This window comes from Rhinoderma darwinii, chromosome 8 (assembly GCF_050947455.1).
Source record: "Rhinoderma darwinii isolate aRhiDar2 chromosome 8, aRhiDar2.hap1, whole genome shotgun sequence".
NCBI lineage: Eukaryota > Metazoa > Chordata > Amphibia > Anura > Rhinodermatidae > Rhinoderma > Rhinoderma darwinii.
Window position 1 is genome coordinate 21,432,148 of NC_134694.1, and position 22,325 is coordinate 21,454,472.

The 22,325-nt window shown below is 43.4% G+C and overlaps 1 long non-coding RNA gene across 2 annotated transcripts in view; it reads left to right on the forward strand.

Moving 5' to 3' along the window:
• The window catches only part of LOC142659385 (uncharacterized), a 123,931-nt gene that overhangs the window by 14,665 nt on the left and 86,941 nt on the right, over nt 1-22,325 (forward strand). For both annotated transcript variants that reach the window (XR_012850316.1, XR_012850317.1), the window contains exons 3-4: nt 10,579-10,741; nt 11,576-11,714. This is a non-coding gene — a long non-coding RNA (uncharacterized LOC142659385). The remainder of the gene's footprint in view (nt 1-10,578; nt 10,742-11,575; nt 11,715-22,325) is intronic.

Sequence of the window (22,325 nt, forward strand, 5' to 3'; positions counted from 1 at the left end):
AGGTTTTCAAGTGTTTTCTAATCATCCATTAGCCTTCTAACACAGTTGGCAAACACAATGTACCATTAGAACACTGGAGTGATGGTTGCTGGAAATGGGCCTCTATACACCTATGTAGATATTGCATTAAAAACTAGACATTTGCAGCTAGAATAGTCATTTAGCACATTAACAATGTATAGAGTGTATTTCTGATTAATTTAATGTTATCTTCATTGAAAAAAACTATGCTTTTCTTGCAAAAATAAGTAAATTTCTAAGTGACCCTAAACTTTTGAACGGTAGTGTACATACATGCATAGATACATACATACATAGAAACATACATACGTACATACATAGATAGGTACAAACAACAGACAAAGGCTTTAATTTAATATTCGGAGATAACCTCATTCTCAGGTGGCCAGTCATGTTGTGATCTACTGATCTCCGATCAATCATTTGTCAAGCCCTGATCAAGATATGAGAGAGATGATAGAGAGATATCACATACATATAGTACTATGTAAAATTTAGGGCACCCTTTGTCATACACATGTTCTGTTGATTTTCAAAGTAAAATGTTCACACACCCTTTACAAGGAGCCAACCTCGACAGGACATATTTCTGCACATTTTAATGCACCGTCACGGTTTGCTTCATTTATCGTAGTGAAACAAATAACGTTTGGCATGTATATAAGTTTGGGAATCTTTCCATTTGATTCAACAGTGTTATGTATCCTAAGGATCAATGTACTAGTCACAGAAGACTGTTCTCGAGATTGAAGCTGCTGGTCCCCAACAATTTGCCTTATATGACATGTCTAATTTACTTATTTTTGCAACCATGTACATGTATGATTGGCTGGATCCCTTACAGCTTAGATTTCAAAACATTTTTTTTATGTCATACGCCATTTTGAACATATGTTTCATTTCCCTCTATTTTTTGGCGGCATCGCAACTAGATCCCAATGGATTTAATAAATCATTCCATACAAGTATATGATATAAGAGAAAGTCGTGCCCACTGTGGTTAAGATCCCATTTGCAGGCTGGATTCGATTTTATGAGCAGGGCTTTAGTCCCAGGTGGACCTACAATAAGGTGACTTCCAAGCACAGGCAGCAGCAAAGGAACAAGTTGTTTAACGTGTAGCTTATAAATCTGCCAGTGTGCGAAAAGCCCAACACTGCCAAAGTAACGGTATGTAACAGCCATTAAACTAGGTTGTGGACACGCTGGGCCAGGGGGCTAGTTAAGTTATATATAGGGAAGATGGTGCAAAAGGGGAAATAGAAAATGCACTAAATAAGTAAGGTAAAAGCACTATATATATATATATATATATATATATATATATATATATATATATATACACACACACATGGCCGGCCTTAGATATGTTTGACCAGTGTGGTCGCACAGGGCGCCAGCCGCCACACTGCAAGAGGGGCGCCAGCGAGTGTGTGTATCCCCGCGCCGTTGCAACTGCCAGCGGGGATACACACACTAACTGCAGTCGCCTTTCGACCCCGGCGCTTCTTCACTTAGTGGCCGTCGCTACCGCTGTAGCAGCCATAGCGGCTGCTAGCGGTGACACTGGGCATGAGGGCGGTGGCGCCGCTAGCAGCGGCTGCTATAGCGGTAGCGACGGCACTATAGCAGAGCAGGGAGGTATCTCCCTGGTCTGCTGTCTATTAGCGCCACTGTAGCTCCCTGAAGGAGTGGAATCCCCGTGTGGCCGGGGATTCCGCTCCTGGAGCGCTGCTTGATGTGTCTGTCCATATATGGACAGTGACATCAGGGGAAACTCCTGAAGCTAAATCCCCGGTCACAGTGTTGCAGATTCTATGACTGGGGATTCCACTCCAGGAGAAGTCAATGACACAGACGACAGGAGCTCCTCCTGGAGTGGAATCGACAGTGATAGCGTCTGCAACGCTGTGGACGGGGATTCTGTCTCAGGAGTTTTCCCTGATGTCCCTGTCCATATATGGACAGAGGCATCAAGCAGCGCTTCAGGAGCGGAATCCCCGGCCACACAGGGATTGCGCTCCAGGAGCGGAATCCCCGGTCACAGCGTTGCAGACTCTATGACCGGGGATTCCACTCCAGGAGAAGCCAATGGCGTCATGGACACAGACGACAGGAGCTTCTCCTGGAGTGGAATCGACGGTCATAGCGTCTGCAACGCTGTGGATGGGGATTCCGCCTCAGGAGATTTCCCTGATGTTACTGTCCATATATGGACAGAGGTATCAAGCAGCGCTCCAGGAGCGGAATCCCCGGCAACACAGGGATTCCGCTCCTTCAGGGAGCTACAGTGGTGCTATCTATACTGGAAGAGGGGGGTGCTATCTACAGGGGGCCTGTGGGCTGTGTGGCACTACCTACAAAAAAGGACAACTGTGCAGGAGCACACAAAATACCCAGCTTTCCCGGGTATCAAAAAGAAAGTGTGGAAATAAACTAAGATATAACTTTTATTTAATCTAGCTAAAAGGATTAATCCTTTACTCAGACTAAATAAAAGTTATATCTTAGTTTATTTCCACACATTTATTTTATAGCTGGGAAAGTTGGGTATTTTGTGTGCTCCTGCACAGTTGTCGTTTTTTGAATGTCTATTGACCGCCAGCTATCAGGGTCATTTCGTAGTCATTGCACTACCTACAAGGGGGCTGTGGGCAGTGTGGCACTACCTACCAGGGGGCTGTGGGCAGTGTGGCACTACCAACCAGGGGGCAGTGGGCTGTGTGGCACTACCAACCAGGGGGCTGTGTGGCACGACCAACCAGGGGGCTATGTGGCACTACCTACCAGGGGGCTGTGGGCTGTGTGGCTCTACCAACCAGGGTGCTGAGGTCTGTGTGGCTATACCCAACCAGGGGGCAGTGGGCTGTGTGGCACTACCAACTAGGGGGCTGTGGGCTGTGTGGCACTACCAACCAGGGGGCTGTGGGGCACTACCAACCAGGGGGCTGTGGGGCACTCCCTACAGGGGGCTGTGTGGCGCTCCCCACAAGGGGCTGTGTGGCGCTCCCTACAGGGCGCTGTGTGGCGCTCCCCACAAGGGGCTGTGTGGCGCTCCCTACAGGGAGCTGTGTGGCGCTCCCTACAGGGGGCTGTGTGGCGCTCCCTACAGGGGGCTGTGTGGCGCTCCCTACAGGGGGCTGTGTGGCGCTCCCTACAACGGGTCTGTGTGGCGCGATCTACAAGGGGGCTGTGCCGCGCTACCTACAAGGGGGCTGTGCGGCGCTGTGAGTGGGGGGCTGATGGTCTTCAAGTGGTTTCCACCTCTGACCTCCAATTAAAATTAATAGGAGGCAGAAAATACCTGCGGCGCCCGTTTGGAGCTTTTTTTCCTGCGTCTTTTGCATTCGCTTCAACAGCTTAAGAAAATATACAATAAAACGGTCACACAAAGCTGTTAGTTGCTGAAGGAATTTTGAAGCAGAATTTTTTTGCCTTACAAAAAACGTGTGTGAACATGCCCTTTGAGTGGAGTGCTTGTTCTTAGCCGTTTTCTGTCTTTCTCAAAGCAATTTTTGGTAGGGGGCCCCTGAGGAAATTTAGTTTTTCCAGTGCTGTCTCGAGTCCGAAAAGGTTGAGAAACCCTGTACTAGGCTACAGGGTCCCGTCATGGAGCAGCTCAGTTCGTCGTGGGAACGGGGGCCTAGGTGAGTACAATTTTGTTTTTGTTTGGGGGCACTCTCTACAAGGGGGAGGTGTGGGGACTGTATGGCACAATCTACAAGGGGGAGGTGGGGGACTGTATGGCACTGTCTACAAGGGTGAGGTGGGGGACTGTATGGCAATGTCTACAAGGGTTAGGTGGGGGACTGTATGGCAATGTCTACAAGGAGGAGGTGGGGGGCTGTATGGCACGATCTACAAAAAGGAGGTGGGGATTATGGCACGGTCTACAGGGAAGCTGTATGGCAAAATCTACAGGGGGCACTATACTGTGTGGGGGCCACTAAGCGGACATTATACTGTGTAAACTAGGAGAGCGTAAAAGAGACACGGCGCCACATAGTGCAAATAAAAGCGGGATAGAAGTGGAGCTACTAATATGATAAAAGTGCTCACCTTGGGTTGTAGACACTGGTAGGTGTCACAACGGAGAGAGATGTAACGGGTCCGTAAAAACACAACAAAACCGAGTTTGCTGGCAAGTATTGGTAAAAAGGAGAGCAGAAAAAATTTACCAAAAGGCGGTGCTAATAACTGCAAGGCTGGGTAATTCAAAGCATTTAAGTAATATTTATTCCAAGTAGACAGGCTACGCGTTTCAACGCCGGACCGGCGTCTTCATCAGGCCAATACAGACAGTGCGATTTGCAAAGGTTTAAATACAGAGAAAATGAATAACAATTAGCGGTCAATCAAAAAGAACCGCCCGGCGGGTCAAAAGTCGAATGTCAAAAGTCAAGTGTCAATCATTGCATCACAACATAAAAAACACAATTCCGCAGAATCAGTTAATTACACCAAAACACTACTCTCTCTGCTATTATTATGTTTAGTAATTTTGAACAGCGTTTTTGTGTAATTAACTCTGATTCTGCGGAATTGTGTTTTTGGTCCATTTTTTCTGCTCTCCTTTATTATACTGTCTAGGCGTACTACATATGGCATAATACTGTGGGCACAATTAGAGGACAAAATACTGTGTCCTTGAAGGGGTTTTAATATATTATATTAAATATTATTACTATACTGTATGGGGGCACTAAAGGGGCATTATAATTTTTTTATGGGGCATTTTTTTTTAATGATGGGGTGGGGTGCCGAAAGATCATTTCACACAGGGTGCCATCTATCCTAGGGCCGGCCCTGTGTATGTATGTATGTATGTATGTATGTGTGTGTATATATGTATATATATATATATATATATATATATATATATATATATATATATATATATATACATACATACATACGCACCAATCATAATTGGTTCCCGACCTATGATGAAAATGTACGTTAGTTGCTGGACCATGATGTATATTTTCGTCATGACGATCTCGCAGGCACTGTCATATCATCACACAATCAGTAGCAGGAGCAGGGCTTCGATACACAGCCCAGCTCCTGCCGCAACTATGGGGATCAGAGAAAACTCAGATCCCAACGGTTAATCCATGATCAAACATGATCACAGCACTGAACAAGGAAGGGAGTCCCCTTGTAAAGGTGATCTCGAGTCCCGGCGGCATAATCGTTAAGGCTGGCTTCACCATGGAGACAGCCCAGGACCTGACAACGAGTCTCGTGTATGCTTATCACTTGTGGTATACCTGCACAGGCACGATATGCTGGCATATAGGAATATGCCAACATATTGTTAATTTTACAATTTAATTAAAGTTCCTGTATGGAACAAATGTAAAAAAGAATAGTTTATATAACTTAAATGGGTATATACACAGGATAGGCCATAAATGTCTGAGGAGTCATCTGACCCTTGTTTTGCCTGGCGCGGCAGCTGCTGGCTGCCGATTCCAGACGGGTACTAGTGGAGAGAGGTGTAGTGCCCCGGAACTGGGACCCGCATCTATCAGACGTTTGCCATAAATGAATACACAGACAACAATTTTTTTTTAAATAAAAATATAGTTAATTTTATCAAAAAACATATAACATAAATCAACATCCACATCCATATGAAGGCCAGGACCTAAGGTTTCCAGCAGAACATTGCCCAGAGCATCACACTGCCTCCGCCGGCTTCCTACTTCCCATAGTACATCCTGCTGCTATCTCTTCCCCAGGTAAGTGATGCACACGCACCCGGCCGTCCACATGATGTAAAAGAAAAGTGATTCGTCAGACCAGGCAACCTTCTTCCATTGTTCCATAGTCCAGTTCTGATGCTCAAATTCCCATTGTAGCCGCTTTCGGGGGTAGACAGGGGACAGCTTGGGCACTCTGACTGGTCTGCGGCTATGTGTTCTGGCACTCTTCTGTCATAGCCAGCAGTACGTTTTTAAGCAATTTGTTCCACAGTAGATCTTCTGTGGGATCAGACCAAACGAGCTAGCCTTCGCTCCCCATGCACATTGATGTGCCTTGGGCGCCCCTGTCACCAATTCACTAGTTGTCATTCCTTGGACCACTATGGTAGGTACTAACCACTGCATGCCTGGACCACCCCACAAGACCTGGCATTTTGGAGATGCCATATATAGTGGTACACAAGGGGCTTTTTGCATGCTGCACATCCCAGGGCAATATCTATGGATAGGAAAATGCAAACATCTGCACACCAAGTATATATAAATCCTGCCTAGTGTAATGTACAAATTACATTGTACAAAAACATTCAGGTTGAATGGGTCATAGGTCTTGTAGTGGCCAAAATTGTCCTTTTTTTTTTCTGTGTTTTTTTTTTTTTTAAACTCCTTATGATCTACCGTACACCAGAAGGTAGACTGTACTTCCAACAGCAAAAGGAATTTCCAAATCAAAAAAGTTTGATTCACTAATATTTACGCAAACCAAAGTGCCCTGAAAAGTTAATTATTACTCACATACACATGGAGCCGTCACTGCGTAGCACTATTACGACAGTGGCCTGTTAAATGTTACCATACAGTGATCAAATAATAGTACCATGCCGCATCCAAATAATACATTCATACAGTGCCCAAATGATACCACCACACTATACCCATACTTTACCCACATAATACCACCATAATGTGCCCAAATAACAAAACCACATAAAAATAATAAAATAATACCACCATAAAGTGTTCTGGCAAGAGTAGTTAGAGACCTCCTAGATGGTGTAGGCACCAGGTCATGTGTCCATTTTGCCCTCCCTTTAATCCCACCCTGAGTTACACTATATGGAACTTGTAAAAGGCTTCCCACTAGGATTACACCTAGGAGTATTTAATACATACATTTTTGTTTTTTAGCATTCAGATCATGGTAATATCAATCTTTTAGGCCAAGCTGCAAAAAGTGTGAACGTACTCTTAAATGCATTCTCCCCCAATGTGGACTCGTGGCACAGCTAAGGTGTGCCTAATGCTGGAGGTGTAAAGAATGCCACTGGCACCGGCGGCAAGAGCAGGGATATATACTATATTGGCACAAGACTTATTTTGCATCAGCGCCAAACAGGGGCAGGCCTAAGATTGAGCTACAAACTAGAAATCCATGTCAGTGGCCCTTTTTTAGTATGCACCTCCAGCCCCTTTGCCCACTTAAAGGGAACCTGTCACCAGCATTTCACCTATTGAACTCTACTCACCCCTCACTGGCTGATGCTGTCAAAACTTCATTGTCGTTATCCCCTCTCCTAAACTTCTTCTCCGACTGTAAATAATGGTCTGCAAACTTTTCACACCTTTTATGGTAATAATCTATCAGTCTCGTTCGTTCCTCTTCTTATGCCCGCCCACCACCGAAAACTGGCCTGACCTGAATGCCGAAATCTCGTCTGAGTTAGCGCGCATGCGCCCGTCATGTATGGTCCGACACCCTTCTCTGCTTCATCCGGGCCTCAAATCTAGTTACTGCGCATGCGCTGCTATGGTGTCCCATTGTGCGCATGCACCAGAACAGGATATCGATGCGCAAGCTTGGGATTTTGTGTGTGCTGGCGGGAGGTGAGGAGCTGTTAATCAAAAGTAAGGAGGCGGGGTTAACTCGGAAAGGCTTGAGGAATGAAGATATGACTTTTAAAACTAAGATATGACTCTTTTCTGCTCATTCGCATACAGTGTGGGAACACTAAAAAACGGAATACTAAGGGTACAGGGCCGATTAAAGAAGATAATTATAGGTTATATAGAAATGATTTTTCACCCACTACCACCAGGTATTGCTGGTTTAATAGGCAAAATGCTGATGACAGGTTCCCTTTAAGACCATAGTACGGTTGCTGAGCCGGAATGGCACTTGCTAATATTATTCTTACAAAAGAAAAGTCGTCCTAGCCAGACTTTGTTACCCGGGGCAAAAGATTCAGTTTGCTCTCCTAGTTTCTAAATACCCTGGACAAAGCAGATTGGTGCCGCCCTTCTCGATATCCAGCACACAGGGCACCTGCCCTGCCAGCCTCCCCTCCCTTAGCTACGCCCCTGTGTGTGGTCCTCTGATGCAGTATCATACAGGGCAGGAAAGTGTCCCTGGAAATGACTATAAAATATTGGCTGTACCGCATCCCTACCATATCTACGCACATGTATATTGCAGCATGGCTGAGTGCCTGAGCCACACAGCCCGTCGTCACAGTCTGCAGTTCTCTGGGATTTCTCCGACATCAGATTAACAAATTGGTAATCATTAATAATTCTAAGCAGGCGGTGATAAATCGGCGCTCTCCCGTGATGGAGCCCGACACCAGCCCATAAATCACTCAGATTACTGGCGGATTTTTTAAAATGCAACGTCAAAATGTCACGGATACTAATAGCTCTGCTAGATGTGGATTACTTATCTCCACTACATCTGAGCAGTGACACAGGGCAGGGAGGTGAGCGGCTGAACACTGGGAATACAATCTGCCTTGTACCTACTGACCGGAACAGTGACAGTCACAAGGTTCAGGCCGACAGTCAGATAACTTTATATATGAATAGCGTTCCCTTCGTTCTCCGCTAACAAACACTGCGGTGACATAGCAGCGTGAAGGATGATAGAGGAGATTGACACGTAGCAGCTAATGTTAATATTTATCCAGGCGCCCACCCCTGTAACCTGCAGGAATCTCTTATCGGAAGGCCTCCGTATTTATATCATCTTGCTCCGTCCAAGCATACCTGGCTCATCAATGACATAGGTCATACAGATGTAGCAGAGCGGAGTTTGTCAAATGTAGCGGAGCTTGAGCTTGATTTCTCATTTAGTTTAAATTATTGGAGAGATCAGTGTGTCGTATGTGGTTTTACAGAGTACTGCAGAACTTTAATAAAGGGGTGACTATTGAAGGTTCAAGATTGAAGCCACTGATTTTGCATGGGGAAATTGCTGCCAGTTACACATTTGCTCTGCAGCAGTAACAATAGTAATACATGCGGCCTTTCCAATGAACGACTGACCATGTAAGGCTATATTCACACTGCGTTTTTAGCCCTACATGTGCCAAACATTTCCATAGGGCCAAAAAAGTGTCCTTTTGCCCTCCGCATGGCTGGTATACGTTGGTATACATTATTTTTTTTTATGTGCTGTATAAATTAGCGTAATAATACTTTTTTATGTAGAGGCATCCCACTATAAACTGTGTGCCGTACGGTATACGTTTTCTAACATTGGAGCCTATGGGCGACAAATGCCACTGTGTGCCTATACAGTGGCATATGTCAAGCCTTCCGTCAGTAGTGTATTTCAGCAATACTCCCAACGTATATATGTGACGAAAGGCGCAGGCGTGATGTGAACAGACCCTAATACATGGTGCGCTCAACAACAACAGACTCAGAGGTGCTGTATGTTAGCGACTCTCCCCTCTGACTTATAAAAGGGGGTCTTGAGCCGGGCATCCCTCTCTATGACATCCATATCTCCTAATAGGGTATATGGACAGTGTTTTCTCTTTGTGAGACATATATTCTAGGAGCCTACAATGCAACGCCAAAGTGTTAATTGACAAATTCAGCTCAACTACACCTGCGCACATTAGTTTGTGAACAAAAAGCAATCATGATCTGTACTATTGTAAACTGATGCCAATCTCGTATAAGAAAAGCCTCTGCTTTATTCTTCCCTCCGTCTCCAAACCCCAAATGCATCTTTTAGGGCAGGCGACAAGGCAGAGAAGTGTGTTCTATTTAGGGGCCGCAAGAGGAAAAACCATTTCCTTGCAGAAATTAGCATTCAGCAGCTAGAGAGGGGGGGAGAGGGGCGTCCGCAGGAATCTAGGGGGGAAAGATCGTTAGAAATCTTTCATTATCTCTATATTGCCAAGGTCAGGCTGGCCATATTTCCTCTTTAGCACTGCAGTGGGAATAAGCCTTGGCTGCAGTATAATAGAGCAGAGAATGCCCACGCGGGGACTGATGGTAAATCAATATACCTCATCAATAGAAGGCCGACATTCCCTGAGAGCTGCAAACCGCTTCCAACTCATCAACTTCTTAACTGCTCTGTAACCCTTTGGTTCCCCCAGGAGCCTACAACACGTTGCTGACCACCGAGTTGTTAATCCCAATGACTACTAAAAGGTTAAAGGCTTCCTATATAGAACGGGAGAGTGTGAACCACTTGACGGCCGCTGTCCTTTTTCTATATAGTGCATTATTTCAGCCCCTGTCTGGCTTTTTAAAGAAACGGTTTTTGTCCTCCGTGGGGATAGAACCACAAACCAGCAGTATTTTATCATTTAAAGGGGTTCTCCAAATAAACTTTATTTGTAAAGTTACTTGACTATACAGACTCTGGAGTGTAATATGTGTAGTGATATGGTCCTAAACATTGAGTGATTCCATGTATGTAGTCTTCGTCTATGTATAGGATCCATGTAGGATAGTCCAAGAAGCTCTTCAACCCAATAACCCTTAAATTTATTTTATAAGGTCTTTCTAAATGGGTGGTTTTCATATGGTAATATTTTCTTCCTTGTTACAGAAAATGTTATCCGTGAGGTTTTGAAGCTACAGTAAGTTCTTCACAGATGCCCTGAACAAAGGACCCATAGCTAGGGTCGATGTCCGCACCAGGCAGGTGCCAGCGCCCACTGGGCTTGGGAGACTTATGGTGTTCCTGCTAAACATACTCTACTCTTGTCAAGGTGAGAGTGGAGTAGACAAAGATCCCACTGTAAAGGCCCTATTACACGGGCCAATAATCGGGCAAACGAGCGTTCATATGAACGATCGTTCCCGATCATTGCCCTGTTTAATCAGGGCAATGATCAGCCAATGTATGAGCAAACTCTCGTTAATCGGCTGATCTGCTCTTTTATGCAGCGTGAAAAATCTTCGGTGTCGGCAGCATGATGAAAATATATGGGGACGAGCGATCGGAGTAACAATCGCTTGTCCCTATACATCTCTAATCATTGCTCTGTGCGAAAGGAGCAAACGAGTGCCGGGTCATGTAATAGGCCTCGAACTCTGTCTCCCAAGAACCCACATAAACCTGGATCCGGCCCTTGTCACTTGGTAAACAGTTGGACCCCTATCAATGCTACCATCGATTTCATTGCATCCATGGTCATTCATGCCAGACGCCCTAGGCCCAGGCTATTGGTTTCAGCTCCCAAATACATGAAATGTCAAAAAATATTCAAACTAAACAACCCCTTTAAATTTACAATATGGAATCGTGATTAGGATCAAGGAGCAATTCAGAAAAATCTACTTTGTCCATTGAGAACATAAAGATTCTGATAATATACGGGAGCAATAAAACACTCTTCTCTCTTTCTGTTTTATGTCATGTAAGGGAAATGATCCAGAGTTTTATTGGCCTTAATCCTGTTCTGTATGAAGTTTTTATCTGATACTTATCCTTTGCGATGACCCCTAATTACCAATTGATCCTACCAGTATCTATATAAAGTGAGTTATCTACAAGAGGTTTAATGCTTCCTTACATCTATCGTTTTGTATCCATTTATTAGATGGTAAAAATGTTAATATGAACGTCAATATGATTAAGGATAATGGTCCATTGATTGGAATTGGCCTGCTCTTCTACCTCCTCCTCCTCCAGAAATTTCATTAGTGAACTGGAACACATATCTTCCTATGGGAAGTAAGGTATGATAGATACTTTGATACAAAAAGGCGACTTGGAAAATTTACTTTGATAAATAAAGTATCTTCCGCAATTTAGCGTCCGTATTACAGCCGCGAGTCCCTGCCATACTGGTGTAATGACCCGAACTAAAAGCAACGTAGACCACTTTTTGGCCGTCTGAAAGTGGCCTTAGGCAGTAACCACACATGCTGTTTTTACCATGCTTTAAGGCACAGCTTCTCTTGAAGAAATTTGCAACATCCCCCTAATAGATTATATTTTCCCTCTGAACTGATCTCTTAGGACTATAGCACAAACTCTGAACAGGGCAGTAAAACCTAGGACATTAGGGACTGGAGTTCTACGGGATAGCTCATCAGTATGTGATTGGTGGGAGTCAGAAACCTGGACCATGCACCGATCAGCTGCCTCCGGGTGCCGGATGTTATGCAGGGTATGAAGTATTTGGAGCTGTAAGCAGATGGCTCCGTACATTGCATAGCGGCCGTGCTACAGAACAGAAACTCTGCTCCTATTAATTTGAATATGAGCAGAGCTGCAGTACTGCAGCTCGGCCGCTGTTCTGTGACCGGAGCCATCTGCGTCCGGCATGGACCTCTGGTGCCCAGAGGTAGCTGGAACAGCTGATCTGTTCGGGATCCGGGTTTCAGACCCCCACCGATCATATACTGATGACCTATCCTGTGGATAGGTCATCAGTTGTCTGTGCGTAGAAAACCCCTTTAAGGGCTTTTATAGCATCACAAGGAGTACCAACGGCTTCATAGTAGTGATCCTTAGGTACATTAAGTGTCACAATATGACGCCGCCATACTGCACCATACTGCACCATATGACGGAGGTATTCTACCCTAAAAACAATTCTTCTAGGGGAGAATACCTTCATAACGCATTTAATGGAGCATGCCATGATTTTTTTTTCCAACAGCTAAAAGTTCCGTATGAAATCATAGCCATATAGACATAAAGTATGAGCCCATAAACCTCTATGGCTGCCATATTACAACTCTAAAAAACCTTGTACGGAGCCTTAATACAACCGTGTACATTTAACAGAAAAATGGAAAATGGCTGCCATGTAATTCTTTTACTTCGTTCCACTATACTTTCTCGGGATAACTCATCAGAGATAACCTCGACAATATGGTAGCCACTGTGGCAATCCGTTGATTATCACGTGTCTGGCTCCCGAGACCCCTGGTAAACGGCTGATTTGCCAGGGCAAACCTCAGTCAGACAGATATTTCCTCCACAGCCCAAATCTGCCAGAGCAAGAGCAGCTGCAGCTCTAAGAGGGGGTCCTTCTCCGTGACTTCCATATTCCTTAACAGGGCACATGGACAAGAGTTTGGCTTGGACAAACCATAGCATTACGATGCCTGCAGCCCGTGTGTTATTTTATACCCATATTATTTTATGTGCGGCAGATACCTGATCCTTACATAGTCTCCCAAACAAATTTTAGCATTTCTAAAACTACATCTGAAAATAGAATAATTCCTTAAAAGCCACTGACAAAATGAAAAGCTATTACAGCATCATGTTTAGCACATGGCAAATTAAGACACATATGTAGCAATTATGTGAGTGTGAAATAATGACTGGAAAGCCTCACGGGCATCTCCAATATGTTAATCAGGTGCAGACTGTTACTGTCTATTATAATATTCTGCCACTAATTAGAATAAAAAAAAACATCCAATACAAGATTTTATTTTATTTTTAAATCCGAACAATCACACTCATCTGAGCAGGACAACATCTGCTTTCAGTGTGTATATTCTTCCTGCACTTTTAGGATATGTTCACCGGGCCTATTTTCAGACATAATTCAGGCGTTTTACGCCTCGAATTATGCCTGAAAAAATGACCCTAATACGCCTACAAACATCTGCCCATTGCCTGCAATGGGTTTTACGATGTTCTGTTCCCACGAGCCTTTATTTTACGTGTCGCTGTCAAAAGACGGCGCGTAAAATGACGGCTCGTCAAAAGAAGTGCAGGACACTTCTTGGGACGTTTTTGGAGCCGTTTTTTCATAGACTCTATTGAAAACAGCTCCAAAAACGGCTGTAAAAAACGCAGCGAAAAACGCGAGTTGCTCAAAAAACGTCTGAAAATCAGAGGCTGTTTTCCCTTGAATACAGCTCTGTATTTTCAGACGTTTTTTGTTAAGCGTTCGAACATACCCTTAGGGGTTTTCCTTTTGGGTTCCTCACACACTCCAAAACATATTAAAAGATCAATTGCCCTCTTAAAAAATTGGTCCTCGAAAATAGGGACATCACTGTGTTTATTATCCCTGTTGTGACCTCACTGTCATTATCATCTCTGCATTGTGACATCACTGTGGTTATTGTCCCTGCATTCTGACATTACTGTGTTTATTATACCTGTTATGACATCACTGTGGTTAATATCCCTGAACTGACATCACTGTCATTATTATCCCTGCATTGTGACATCACTGTGTTTATTATCCCTGCATTCTGACATCACTGTGTTTTATTATCCCTGTTGGGACATCACTGTGGTTATTTTTGCTGTGCTGTAACATCATTGTGTTAATATCCCTGTGGCGGGATATCATTATGTGCATTATCCAGGTTCTGAAATTGTTTGAATTATCAGCGGCGTCCGTATATGAGATGCAGAAGTTATAAATGCACCCAGAACTGGTGCCTGAAGGGGCCTAATGACCCTATGCCAAATAGGAGGAGACCAATAGTATATATTGCATATTAATTCGAGGGCCCTGTTACAGATTTTGCATTAGGGTCCATGAACTTCAAGTACAATTTCTACCTTTCAAGTGTGTAAGCTGATCCCTCTGATTTTGGTGAAACAGGCCAATTATCTAATGTGTATGGCGGAATTCCGACTCCCCCCCCCCCCCCCACCCAATGGCAGATGTCGGGGGAGAGAAGTATCGGGCTGTTGAATTACAACATGCCCAATCCTTTTATTCGTAAGGAATGCCCAATCCTTTTGTTCGTAAGGAAATAAGCCGCTGCCAGAGGAGTCTGGCTGCGGCTTTCTCCCTATTGGAAACGCATGCATGCTCGGCTGAACCGAGAGTGCATGCGTATGGGGGATACATTAGAAATAGCTGTTTACCGAATGATCGTTTGGCCAACTGCTATCTAAAGTATATGGCCAGCCATAGAGTCCTTTTAGAGCGGCCAAGTTTGGCCGTAAAAACGAGCACGAGCAAAGGGACATCTCATTGATCGGCGATCAATTGCCAAGGGGCTATGATCAGTAATGTATAGGGACGAGCGATCTACACCGTGTTCCAAATTATTATGCACATTGGATTTAAGTGTCATAAACATTTAATTATTAGTTTTTCAATTAAACTCATGGATGGTATTGTGTCTTAGGGCTCTTTGGATCATTGTAATCAATCTCAGACACCTGTGATAATTAGTTTGCCAGGTGTGCCCAATCAAAGGAAAACTATTTAAGAAGGACGTTCCACATTATTAAGCAGGCCACAGGTTTCAAGCAATATGGGAAAGAAAAAGGATCTCTCTGCTGCCGAAAAGCGTGAAATAGTGCAATACCTTGGACAAGGTATGAAAACATTGGATATTTCAAGAAAACGTAATCGTGATCATCGTACTGTGAAAAGATTTGTGACTGATTCAGAGCACAGACGGGTTCGTTCAGATAAAGGCATAATGAGGAAGGTTTCTGCCAGACAAATGATTAGGAGAGCAGCTGCTAAAATGCCATTGCAAAGCAGCAAACAGGTATTTGAAGCCGCTGGTGACTCTGGAGTCCCGCGAACCTCAAGGTGTAGGATCCTCCAGAGGTTTGCAAGTGTGCATAAAGCTATTATTCGGCCACCCCTAAACAATGCTCAAAAGCAGAAACGGTTGCAGTGGGCTCAGAAATACAGGAAGACTAATTTTCAAACGTTGTTGTTTACTGATGAGTGCCGTGCAACCCTGGATGGTCCAGATGGATGGAGTAGTAGATGGTTGGTGAATGGCCACCATGTCCCAAAAAGGCTGCGACGTCAGCAAGGAGGTGGCGGAGTCATGTTTTGGGCTGAGAGAGCTGGTAGGCCCCTTTAGGGTCCCTGACGGTGTGAAAATGACCTCTGCAAAGTACGTAGAGTTTATGACTGACCACTTTCTTCCGTGGTACAAAAAGAAGAACCGTGCCTTCCGTAGCAAAATTATCTTCACGCATGACAATGCACCATGCTGCAAAGAATACCTCTGTGTCATTGGCTACCATGGGCTTAAAAGGAGAGAAACTCATGGTGTGGCTCCCATGTTCCCCTGACCTCAACCCTATTGAGAACCTTTGGAGCATCCTCAAGCAAAATATCTGAGGGTGGGAGGCAGTTCACATCAAAACAGTAGCTCTGGGAGGCTATTCTGACATCCTGCAAAGATATTCAAGCAGAAACTGTCCAAATACTCACAAATTCAATGGATGCAAGAATTGTGAAGGTGATATCAAAGAAGGGGTCCAATGTTAACATGTAACTTGGCCTGCTAAGTTTTTTTTGATTGAAAGAGCTTTTGATTTCTGTAAATATGACCTCCTGATGCTGCAAATTCAACAAATTACCATTTTAGTTCCCTTTACAACTTTTAGAATGTTTTGATCTCTGTTGTGCATAATAATTTGAAACAGTGCATTTTGAGTTTTTTACTTCTATAAAAAAATCTGTTATCATTAGGAGATTTATTAAAAAAAATTGGCATTATACTCCAACGGTTGATGGCTTGAAGTACTGACTGTCATTTGCATCGACTATTTAGGAAAATCAGCGAAAAATAACATTTGCATAATAATTTGGAACGCGGTATATACTACGCTCGTCCCCATGCATTTCCATCATGTCTGCAGAACATCTCCCTGTTTACACATGAGATGTGCTGCCGACAACGATAATATTTATTGCTGTATAAATGATGCGACCAGCCGATGAACGAGCGTTTGCTCGTTCATCGGCTGATGGTTGCCGTGTTTACACAGGGCAATGATCGGGAAAGAGCGCTCATATGAATTCCCCTTTTCCCGATTATTGGCCCGTGTAAAAGAACCTTTAGATTGAGAAACTCAATGGTGGGTATGGACTGATATGAGTGAATACTATCTGCTATCAATGGGGCTGGCACAATAGCTAATGGGAACACTTGCAATGGGACTGTCAATGTATACGTCCTTATGGAAAAGCATTGGCACTGAGGAATAAGGCCATGGTATTTCGCTGGCAAGGTAGCTGAAAGTGCTGGTAAAGGGAATGACTCTATAGCCCTAATCAATGTGTAGTATGGACGGTGCAAGGTTGTCTAAAAGGGCTTTTTGTAAGGCCTGATTCACAGGAACATGTTAAACGCTCGTGGGACGGCCGTTGAAACAGCAGCCGTCCCACGGACCTATGTAATTCAATGTGGCCGTTCACACAGCCGTTGTTTCAACGAACCGTGTGAAGTGTCCGTGAGAAAATAGGACATGTCCTATCTTTTCACGCATCAGGCATCCCTCCATAGACTCTCAACTATGGTGGATGCATGACATCGCGTCCCGCAGCGCTGAGCATGGATGCACCTCGGACGTGAAAAACTGTAGTTTTTCACGTCCGAGATGCGCAGCGCTCATGTGAATCAGACTTTCGATTGAGCATCCCTTTAAGCTTTGGTTGCTTATCTGAAAATATATATTTTGGGTCCGGAATGGCGCGCTGTGAACTTTGTAAGGGCACCTTCACAGAGACATACTGGTTTGTTGGCTAAATAAAAAATTATTTTATGGATGTAATAAAGCAGGGAGACATGCCTGCCCTCAGTAAAAAGCGTAATTTCAGACAGATAAATTGAGCAGTATATAAAATTAACTTTTTTATGGTGGAAAAAAAAATCAATTTGTGAGTTTCTAATTAGAGATGAACATAATCGTGTTGTCCACTTGCATAATATTTTAAAGAAAATACGAAACCCTAGTTAGATATTGGCTGGACGGATAACACATCAATAAGTTCAGTTTTAATCTCAGCCCCTAGTAAAGTATTAGGAGTCGGTAAGTGACAGAGACCAGTAAGTAGAGGGGATATTGCAGAAATCCTATTATGTCCGCAGTGAGGATCTCTAAAGAAACCAAAAAGTAGAATAATAATAATATTCCTCTATGAATACAAGAAAACACAAATAAAGGAAATCATGACTCCTCCAGATGTAGCAGAGCTGAATGTGTCATTTAACTGTTTGTTAGTGCATCATGATGATAGGGCGTTCTGACCAGGCGTATCCCTAGAATATGTCATAACTGTTTAATTTGTGGGGTACAACTGCTGAGATTACCAACAAATACTAGAATGGGGGAGAAGATGACTTGAAATTGGCCAAGCATAAGTGCGCAATTTCCATTATAGTCTATGGGAGATGTGGAAATGGCAGAGTGAGCGCACTTGGCAGTTTCCATGTCTCCCATAGACTAAGAAAACAAGAGCCTGGACACGCATGGTTAACACTCCAATGGATTTGCTCTAAATGTAAATGTAGTGGGAGGTTACCTGTGGACCGCACTATGGAAAACTATTTCTAGAAGGGTTTTGTGCAAACTTACAAACTCAGCTCTGCTACATCTGTATATGCCAACTCGTATTCAGGCTGAAACTGGGTAGACGCATTTGCAATAGTGCAGGCATATTTGATGTTAATAATGCGGGCATGCCAACTTTAAAGAACATACAGAATTATATAGATTAAGTATAACTACGCAATGTTCATTTTGGGCCAACGTATGAATCCGTAAGAAAAAAAAAAACCTCTGTACTGGCCCATAACAGTCTAGGAGCGCGGGATTACGGATCCATCATACAGTTGTGTGCATAAGCCCTAAAGCTGCTTGTTTTCTTGTGTAATCTTATCCTTTTATTGCCTGAAGAATAGGGACCTAAACCATAACCATGCATCATACCTATCCCACACTGTATGTCAGTGGAATATTTTTTTTTTATACAAATTGATTTGTATCACACACCCTGCAGTAAGATGTACATCATTTATTATTCCTAAATTTCAGCCATTTAAAAAGTTTCAGAGCATATTGTGTATATAATTGCATTTGAGCAGATGGAAACCGATAAAGACAGCTACTGCCAGAAACAGCGCCACTCTAGTCCATAGGCTGTGCCTGGTATTGCCGGTCAGCCTTATTCACTTGGATCTCTCACTACTTTCCTATACAAGAAAACATATTGGTGAATACATATATATCATGCTGGGGTTATGGTTAGTTAGGGAATTTGTTCCCTACCTACATATGAATTTTCCTGCCAGTCCCCCCTTTACAACAACTAGCCTGACATTGAGTGGATCTGTCTGCTCCCTATACTTGTTTCATAGAGGATAGAGTGGTGACAGAGCCCCATTAAGCCCATTTCAGCAAAAGTACTAGTCCTGTCCAGGTGTTGCTCTACGTCTCATGCCATACCCGATTGACTATTACCAAAATAGCTAACCCGCTACAATGAGGGCAGTCTGATGCATGGCGTGTTATTAAACACAATGTAAGCATTGTTCACATTATCTTCGTCTTGTCCGCAGTCCTAATAAATGGGTTTGTTTCCCTTCTACTGTTTGATAAGAGACTTCATTGTTTTGACCCATTCGGTCCTGTAGACGACCACATCGTACAATGCAGTGTGTCCTATGGCTTTGTTTTCTGCTATTCAAAGGGTTAATTGGAAGGAATTTACCAACCTCTGTCTTATCAAATTCCTGCTGCTCTAAGCTGATCATTTATCTTTCTATTTTAGTATCTTGTATTTCCTTGGGATCAGACTACTTGGCAGGAAATGTGCCTTCTATATAAAATACCTTCTCCAAAATAATAGCCTAAAATACAAGATGTGTTTTGTTACATTGTGTCTGCACATTTTAAAGATCTGCACCGTTCACAGCAGTCGTCTGTATTCTGCATTGCAGTGTTGACACAGAATACGTCAATGCCCCTCACCTGTACATATTATGGAATTGCCAGTTATGCAATGCGATTATCCCATAGTAGTTCCACCCGGGCAAAAATTATAATTTGGCTATTAGCCAGACTCCTGGAACTCTACATGCTCCAGGGGCATAGCTAGGGGGTGCTGGCAGAACATGTACCCTGGGTGCTGGGTACCACCAAGCCTATTCTGCTTTGGTCATGGTATTTTGATATAGGGCTGCAAACTGAATCCTTACACTGCCTAGCTACGACTTTGACATACATACAACGTTTCTCATAATTCAACAGTGCCATTCTGAAGATTCCTCTCCATCCTAGACCTCCGCTGAAGGCTGTGTGGACCATAACTACTCCTAACCGTCCCTTTTTTCGCGGACAAATGGGCCTGTGGGTGTGGCTTCTGCGAATTTGCATTAAAGTGGGCGTTCCCTGGATGTTGGAGGTATGCTACTGTGCAGCACTATCAGGAATCCGCTTTGGAAAGGGCCCATGCACATAGAAATGTTGGGTGCACGGACCCTGTACAGTGGCGCTAGGGAACAACATGTATAGTGCCATCCTGAGGCTCCATGTTCTTCTCTCGTAGAATTGTTAGTAGCAGAGAATACCTCTGAGATACAGCATGGGATGGAACATGTTATGATTTCTTCTCTCACATATTCCATATGAATAGCTCCATGTGGCTCTGTATAACGGTGGAGGCACACGGAGGTACAGTATGGGCCCATAACAGAATATGGATGCCGTATTATGGGCATGTGCAACAAACTTTCGGGTGGCTTATGACGATGCTTCTCTGTTGTCATGGGCTGCACAGGCCTAGGACGAGCAGGAATCTCCAGTATGGCGCTGTGAAACTCTGGACACATGTGAAGCTCCATAATTCTGTCCTCAAGCTGAACACTTGTATTCAGAAAGTGGTATTTATGTTCTAAAAAATTACACCTCATTAGTTACAACTCTCTAAAAGGAGAACTGGTCGTGTTCCCTATAGCAACCAAACACAGTACAGCTTTCATTTTTCCAGAGCAGTTCAAGAAATGAAAACTGAGCCCTGATTGGTTGCTATGAGCAGCAAGGACAATTTGACAGTTTTAATAAATGAGGCCCAATATATTTTTAAGAGGATACTAAAAAAAATGGATTCTTATTCTTTACCCCCTATTATATTGCATCTTAGTGCAGTTTGTGTATCTCCTATGTTACTAAAATATAAAAGTCTAAATATCTAGGAAAAAAAGAATAAAAAGGCTCCTCATACACTTCTATATCTGTGCTGTGTGAGTATACGACGACGATTACTGAAGGATTCGCTGACCAAGTACTCAAAAATGTCAAAAAAATGACATACGTCTCCGTACATTATGTACACACTGGAGCAGATCTATCAAAATTGGTGCAAAGGAAAATCTGAGTAGTTGCCCATGGCAATAAATCAGATTCCCCCCCTCATTTGTCAGAGGCCTTTTGGAACATGAGATCCGCAACCATGGGCAACTACTCCACTTTTCATTTGCACCAGTTTTGATATATCTCCACCACTGAGTCTCTATGGAGCCATAAGCACCTTGTGTGCCACTGTACGCACTGTGTAGGGTGCCGTAATACAATACGACATCTAATGGAACATAGGACAAATTTTTTCTGACTAAAAAGACCTCTGTATGCCTCCACATGAAATGAGAGGCATATGGAGGTACAGTAGGTAATACGGAGGCATATGAAGGCCTTACACAAGTCTAGAGGCACCTTATTTATTAATATATTGATATAGAGGATGGGATTAATAGCACTATTTCTATTTTGCAGATGACACCAAGCTTTGTAGTAATGTTCAGTCTATGGAAGATGTTCGTAAATTGCAAGCGGATTTTAAACATACAAGTGTTTTGGGCATCCAGTTGGCAAATGAAGTTTAATGTAGATCATCGAAAGCATAGGGAGATCCAGTAGGACCCCATAGACTTCTTTGTGCACTTTTTTACAGCTTTTCAAAAAGGGCTCTAGGTCTTCCCCGGGTAATTATAGACCAGTAATCTTAACATCCATCGTGGGGAAAATGTTTGAGGGGCTATTGAGGGACTATATACAGGATTATGTGACAATAAATAGCATTATAAGTGACAGCCAGCACGGTTTTACTAAGGACAGAAGTTGTCAAACTAACCTAATCTGTTTTTATGAAGAGGTGAGCAGAAGTCTAGACAGAGGGGCTGCTGTGGATTTAGTGTTTTTGGACTTTGCAAAGGCATTTGACACTGTCCCCCATAGACGCCTAATGGGTAAATTAAGGACTATAGGTTTAGAAAATATAGTTTGTAATTGGATTGAGAATTGGCTCAAGGACCGTATCCAGAGGGTTGTGGTCAATGATTCCTACTCTCAATGGTCACCGGTTATAAGTGGTGTACCCCAGGGTTCAGTGCTGGGACCACTATTATTCAACTTATTTATTAATGATATAGAGGATGGGATTAATAGCACTATTTCTATTTTTGCAGATGACACCAAGCTATGTAATATAGTTCAGACTATGGAAGATGTTCATGAATTACAGGCAGATTTAAACAAACTAAGTGTTTGGGCGTCCACTTGGCAAATGAAGTTTAATGTAGATAAATGTAAAGTTATGCATC